This window comes from Engraulis encrasicolus, chromosome 8 (assembly GCF_034702125.1).
Source record: "Engraulis encrasicolus isolate BLACKSEA-1 chromosome 8, IST_EnEncr_1.0, whole genome shotgun sequence".
Taxonomy (NCBI): Eukaryota; Metazoa; Chordata; class Actinopteri; order Clupeiformes; family Engraulidae; genus Engraulis; species Engraulis encrasicolus.
Genome location: NC_085864.1, coordinates 38135030 through 38141814, shown reverse-complemented (window position 1 = coordinate 38141814; position 6785 = coordinate 38135030). Strand labels below are relative to the sequence as shown.

At 41.7% G+C, this 6785-nt stretch overlaps 1 long non-coding RNA gene across 1 annotated transcript; it reads left to right on the top strand.

Annotated features, from left to right (window-relative positions):
- Positions 1–802: 802 nt before the first annotated feature.
- On the top strand, positions 803–2982 carry LOC134453671 (uncharacterized). Its single transcript, XR_010035691.1, has 3 exons — positions 803–1201; positions 1634–1769; positions 2008–2982. It is a non-coding gene; the product is annotated as an uncharacterized LOC134453671 (long non-coding RNA).
- The last annotated feature ends 3803 nt before the right edge of the window (positions 2983–6785 follow it).

Genomic DNA, 6785 nt, shown 5'->3' with positions numbered 1-6785 from the left:
AACAAATGGTGAAGTTCTGAGCCCTTTTTAATTTTGACCACTGAAGTAATGATAATGCTTCATCATATTTTAGAAATAGGGCCCATGTGCCTACATATGCCTTTTATATACCAAATGTTTATCATTTTGAAATTGTTTCAGTTGTTTATGACTTGTGTAGGACTGAAATTATCTCTGCATACTACAAAGCAATGCAGCACTGCATTGCTTTGTAAACGTAGTCTATTCAACACACTTTAAAAACACACTGAAAATATACGGCCATAGTAGCCTACTAAAAACATTTTGTTCATAATAATGGTGATTAATAAATGGTGATCTTAAATTTTCATACTGACATCCTGAAATTTGACTTGGTAGATCACGGCAGACCATCAACTTCAAAAGTAGATCTCGGTTAAAAAAAAAAGGTTGGGCACCCCTGGATTAGAGTTTAGGCTACTTTATTTATGTATGCTCACTTAACCAAGAAGCCTAAATAAGGCAGTGGCCTGTTAATTCAAAATGACTAATTTTAAAACATTGATTACCATAGTGAAACAAAATGTAACTGTAAAAACTGTGTGTAACATTTGATAAATATAATAAATTACTGATATTGTTTATTACAGAAAGGTACCACGTGATGCAGTAGCCTTTTGATGCTGGCAAAAGATGCAATCTGGAGGATTTCAGGGTACGTTTTACTATGCTTCAATGTTAGGTGAGATGAATGTAATGCAGTGTTTCCCAACCAGGGGTACGTGTACCACTAGGAGCATGTTTTATTTTATGAATAAAAACAAATGTATGGTCATGATCATATTGGGATAAAGAACATGAGTGAGGTGGTACTCATACTATGACAAAAATGCTTAGGGGGTACTCAAGACGAAAAAGGTTGGGAGACACTGATGTATGCCCAGATCATGTACGCCCAGAGCAAAGTCACAGGCAGTGTGCTTCTCTTGCATTCACAGACTGCCCATGCTTTTTTAAAGAGATAAGTTAGAATGCTTTGCATATCTATTTGTGTAGAGTTAATCACCAAGACAATTTCCAGAAGTTGTATCCAGGTGTCAATTGTGTCCTTGTTCTGGTGTTGTTATTTTCAAACAGAGATGGCTCTTGCTCACTGGCAGTGACTTGGGTCATGTGAGACAGCATCAGAGCTCGGGTGACATCTCTCGCTCGGGTGAAATCTCTCCTGGAAGATTTCAAGGTATGAAATGTTTTACTCGGCTGCATCTTCCAATAGATTACTCTTTATATTGGTATGTAATGATGTCCTTACCACCAACAAATTCTCTTAAGCATCAATGTGGTCTATAATTCGTCCTGCGACTTCTCAATGTGAGCTCCCATTGATATTTAAGCAATAACTGCTCCGATTATTTTTTTGACTCGAGAAATGGAATCCTGCTACAGTGTCCCAGACCTCTGTGTGCTGGAGCTCCACCAGGGGGCTAGAGCCACACACACACACACACACACACACACACACACACACACACACACACACACACACAAGAGGTGTAAGAGATTATCACTCTTTTGTTTGGACTTTCATATGTAAATTGTTTTTTTGTGTCTTGAAAATAGACAAATAAGCTACATACTGTACATGTTGTATTTGTGTTTTATGATTTTATAGGTGTGTGCAGAGTTCTGAAGAATAAAAGTCAACAGTCAAGTTCTTCTCCATATTCTCCAAATCTGACGGAGGCGTTCCATCAGGAAAGGGGGAATGGTTGGTCGATGCCTCCAGAATAATGATACCCATGACCCAGGTATTATGTACAAAGAGAATGTTAATTTGAATCTTGATGCCTACAATTTTGCTGATTTGTTGACAATCGAGATGTATAAACATTAAGTCAGAATAACTTGTGTTAAATTGTCTAACTTTTCACCTGGTGTATTTGGTATTGTGGTAGCATGTTTGAAATGGATGGTTAAGAAGGTAAAATATGTCATGGACATCAGTTAAATATTTACATGTGTATCTGTCGAATTACTTTGTTTCAGGCACAACATGCTGACAGGGAATCGGCTATGGCAGAAAGCATCCATGCCATCTACGTGATCCGCCATGAAGGTTCAGAAGCTACTGACATTTGGCTGCATTTGGCTGCTTGCCAAACATCCTACCCAGGCTCCGCCCTCGCAGTGACGCAACACCTTCGGCTCTGCTACACACACTCAGGAAAACTTTGTTCAGGTACTTTCGGGTTCCCTCCACAGCAGGAAACTCCACCCACTTTGTCGGGAAGCAATCGACTTTCAGCATCACCAACCGTCCTGGCTAGAGGCGTGTTCAAGGAAGTGACAAGGTTTGAGCAGAGACGCTCTATTGGGACTAAGAAAATGTTTGGTTTAAACTTTGGCTCAGCCTGTTCAGCCCTCGACCAGTAGCAAATCATGAGAGTTGGGTCAACCATGCCGTTTGAGAATGTTGTTATGCTCTTGGTCAGACCAAGTCTCGAAGAGATTTGTAAGTCATGATAATCAGGTTACAAATATTCACTTACAGTGGCCATATTTCTTGCCCTTGTTTACGCACTAAACTTGTTATCCTCCTTGAAAGTTGTGTGTGTGTGTGAGTAATAATGCAGACATAATAATAACAATTGACTAGAAGTACAAATACACATTTCTACATTATTGCTCACACACAGCTTTTGGTAAAACATTACTGAAATGGCCAAACACCTTTTATGCATTTTTTAATAAAGAGTCATTGCATTGAGCAGATCATTGAGAGGCTCTGAAGTCCACTACACTATTCTTAACTTGTGTGCGTGCGTACCTCCTCAAGCACATATACAGCACTCTATTTTTAACATTTTTTAGAAATGTTTTTCTTTTTTTTTGACTTAACAACCTGTTAAAAACACAGCGTTAAACTTTGGCTTTTTTCGCACACCTCAGCTGGCAGGTGCGTCGGAGATGGCACCATGGGTCACTCAGCAATAGTTTAAAGAAACTCCCGCACACTGACCATTTCGCTCTTCTATCTTTAATAAACTACATTTATTAAAGAAAGAACAGCGAAATGGTCAGTGTGCGGGAGTTTCTTTAAACAAAAACACAGCGTTACAAATTTGTTGTTACTAGAATGGCAAGGACAGTCATAGTGCATTACTAAAGGCCCTGTGTTATGTCATCGTAGACAAGTATTATGGTAATTAACCTTTCAATGACTGTTGGTGTGCTACTGGTGGTATGGAATGCATTATTGGCCTACAACACACGTGTACGCTCTTGTATGTAAGTGTTTAAAATGTTTTTTTGTTTATTTTTTATTTATTACCCTCAAGACAATTTTGTGTTTTGGTTAATGGCCTGGGGAATGTGTTGATTAAAAAAAACAAAAAAACAAATCTCGAACATCTTGGGTTTGTAGTGTTGTTTTCCATAGCTTTATAGCCTTTTCTGTGTAAGCTTAACTGTAATGCTCTGAAATAACTTAATGAAAACATGGAAAGTATTTCCACATGATTCAATAGCACATATACAACATTATGAGCTCTTGTTGGATCAACTTGAGAGAATTGGGATAATCAAACCAGTATCAAACATGTTGGATGAACATTATAAGATCCTGTTGGATCAATTTAATTGAATCAGGTTTTGATACCCTGACTCAGTTATGTTGGATCAACTCAAGAAAGTAAGGTTACATGAACAGAAGGTAATCCTGTCAAATCAACAAAGTTGCCTAATGTTAAAAATAAGAAAGATAATCATGTGGAAATACTTTCCATAATATTCTTAAGTAAATCCAACAGAATTTTTTTTTGAGTGTAACCATTGCAGTAAAAGACTGTGGAAGTCAATAAGTGAAATAAGCTTCTTCATGAGGATTCGATTCAGGGCTCAGAGAGGAAAAGCCATGAATTTTCACTAAACCAGGTCTGACTCATCTGAATTCAATAACCACTCAAGAAGACAGATTGCTTTGGCACTTACCTCATAATAACCATAGATGGAGAAGAGTAGAGTATAGTCAGACTAAATGATACTTCTAGTAGCACAAGTGGAGCTTAAAGGGTTAGCCTACTCCACAAATTGCGGGTCTCCCAACAGTCCCAAGACTTAAATGAAAGTGAAAGCCCAACTGGGAAACTTGAACTCCTATTGTCATTGTGACACAGCACTCCATAGCACATAAGTGTACACTGCACACATTGAAATTGCATTTATGCCTCACCCGTGCAAGGGGGCAGCCCCCAACGGCCCCCCAAGGGAGCGGTGCGCTGGGACGGTACCATGCTCAGGGTACCTCAGTCATGGAGGAGGATGGGGAGAGCACTGGTTAACTACTCATCCCACCAACCTGGCAGGTTTGGAGTCAAACTGGCAACTTTTGGGATACAAGTCTGATGTCCTAACCGCATACCCATGACTGCCCTTTCTTAACCATGACTGCCCTTATGCCTAAATAAGCATCAGCACTAGCTTGGTTTTGCTGCCGTCACCAACAAAAGATTTTGGCCAAAGTGAATTAATTCACTGAATTATTTTCCCAATTACGTTCCGTGTACTGTACATTCACATCGAGAGCAAATGACAGTGCAGATCAACACGGAGGGCATGACTTGGTCATTTCGGTTTGGGAACTTTTTTTCCGGTGTGGAAAAAACACAGCTGTCATTAGGAAAAGCCAATGTGGTGTGTGTGTCAGCTGTGTTTTCCGCGTACCCCTTAAGTAACATCAGTTAGTCCACAGGAGTTGGTGGCTGTTGCCACAGAGTGAGTTGTGGATACTTGAGGGGCAGAGGCTGACATTTACTCAACACCATCACGGGACACTTCAGAAGATCATTAGGATCCTCCTGCAGTAATGTGCCAAGGGCAAGCCAGCGGAGGACAAACACATCATCGAAATGTATGGCATCAAAACCAGAGGAGAAAAGAGGCCGTCCAAGAAGAGGTCAGAGGAAGCTTATTATGCATAGGCCACACTGGATTGGAAAAAGAGGGCAGCTTAATTGGTGAGAAAAAGAGCAGCAGATAGATAGATAGATAGATAGATAGATAGATAGATAGTTATGCAATCGAAATTACAATAGATAGATAGATAGATAGATAGATAGATAGATAGATAAACAAAGGCAGAAAGAGAAAGAGAAAGGGAAAGGGAAAGAGAGCAAGACAAAAATAACCAGCGTTTACTGGCACGTCTCTGCAGGTGACTGACAGTACCCAGAGGTGGGCCTCATCTGGGCCGGGGCTGAGCCAGACCATCATGCAGACCCCCTGTGATGAGAGAGCAGATGTTGGACATAGCTGCTGCTCACACAGCTGCTCAGAATGCATCAGACAAAGTTCTGAAAGATGGAATAGGAACTGTCTGAACATTCTCTGCATCTGATCATCATCACCGCTCTCCTTTTACCTCAGGCAGTGGGACCAGCTGGGTGAGCATCTCATCATACGGCGTGAGCCATCACAACTTTCTCAGTTACACTATCCCTCATTCAATTCAATTCAATTCAACTCAACTCAACTCAATTCAATGTTGTTCTTCACCTAAGATATGGCCATTTTTTCATTGTCAATATGGCAGCTGAAATTTGCTATTTTGTTTGTACTAAAATATCTTGGAAGTGCATCTCAGTTTCAACCTTCCCAGTCGTACAGTGACCACAGGCTCGTTGCTGTCTTGGCAACCATGCTATTTTTTAAATTCATTTTATTATTTTATTATATGCTTTTTATACCCTTTTTTCATTCTGGATAGCAGGTTCAGTCAATTGGTAGTAAAAAATACACAGCTGGCCACAAAATGTTGGGAAAAAAACTTGACACTGTGGCTGCATACTGTGTTGTCTGCAGTCAGAGCCTTCATTCCTGGCACTGGCTGCCTGGGACCACCAGCAATTAAGTGGCCGCAGCTTGGTGCTCAGCCCCCAGCATTGACAGACAGACAGGTAGAAAATATTTTATATATGGACTCGTAGAGTTGCCAATACACAGTTTTTGTGTGTGTGTGTGTGTGTGTGTGTGTGTGTGTGTGTGTGTGTGTGTGTGTGTGTGTGTGTGTGTGTGTGTGTGTGTGTGTGTGGACCTGTAGAGTTGACTATTGCAACACAGTGTGTGTGTGTGTGTGTGTGTGTGTGTGTGTGTGTGTGTGTGTGTGTGTGTGTGTGTGTGTGTGTGTGTGTGTGTGTGTGTGTGTGTGTGTGTGTGTGTGTGTGTGTGGACCTGTAGAGTTGCCAATTACAACACAGTGTTTGTGTGTGTGTGTGTGTGTGTGTGTGTGTGTGTGTGTGTGTGTGTGTGTGTGTGTGTGTGTGTGTGCGCGTGCATGTGTGCGTGCGTGCGTGCGTGCGTGCTTGCGTGTGTGCGTGAGAGAGTGTGAGAGAGAGACAGAGACAGAGACACAGACACAGACAGTGTGCGTCAGAGACAGACAGACAGACAGAGACAGAGGTGTATGTGGAGGCATGGCTTGGATGGCCTTGGCCGGGACTGGAGCTGCCATGTCATCTGCCTAATTTATTCCTCTGGCCTGCTGCTCCCCTGGCTCCCCATACTCTCATTTCCTGGGCAGCGTGACAATGCATTTGCAGACCCACCAGGGACCAGCGCAGGTAGATTGCATTAGGGCACTCGACTTCTCTCTGTCTCTGTCTCTGTCTCTGTCTCTCTCTCTCTCTCTCTCTCTCTCTCTCTCTCTCTCTCTCTCTCTCTCTCTCTCTCTCTCTCTCTCTCTCTCTCTCGCTCTCTCTCTCTCTCTCTCTCTCTATCTCTCTCTCTCTCTCTCTCTCTCTCTCTCTCTCTCTCACTCTCTCTCGCTC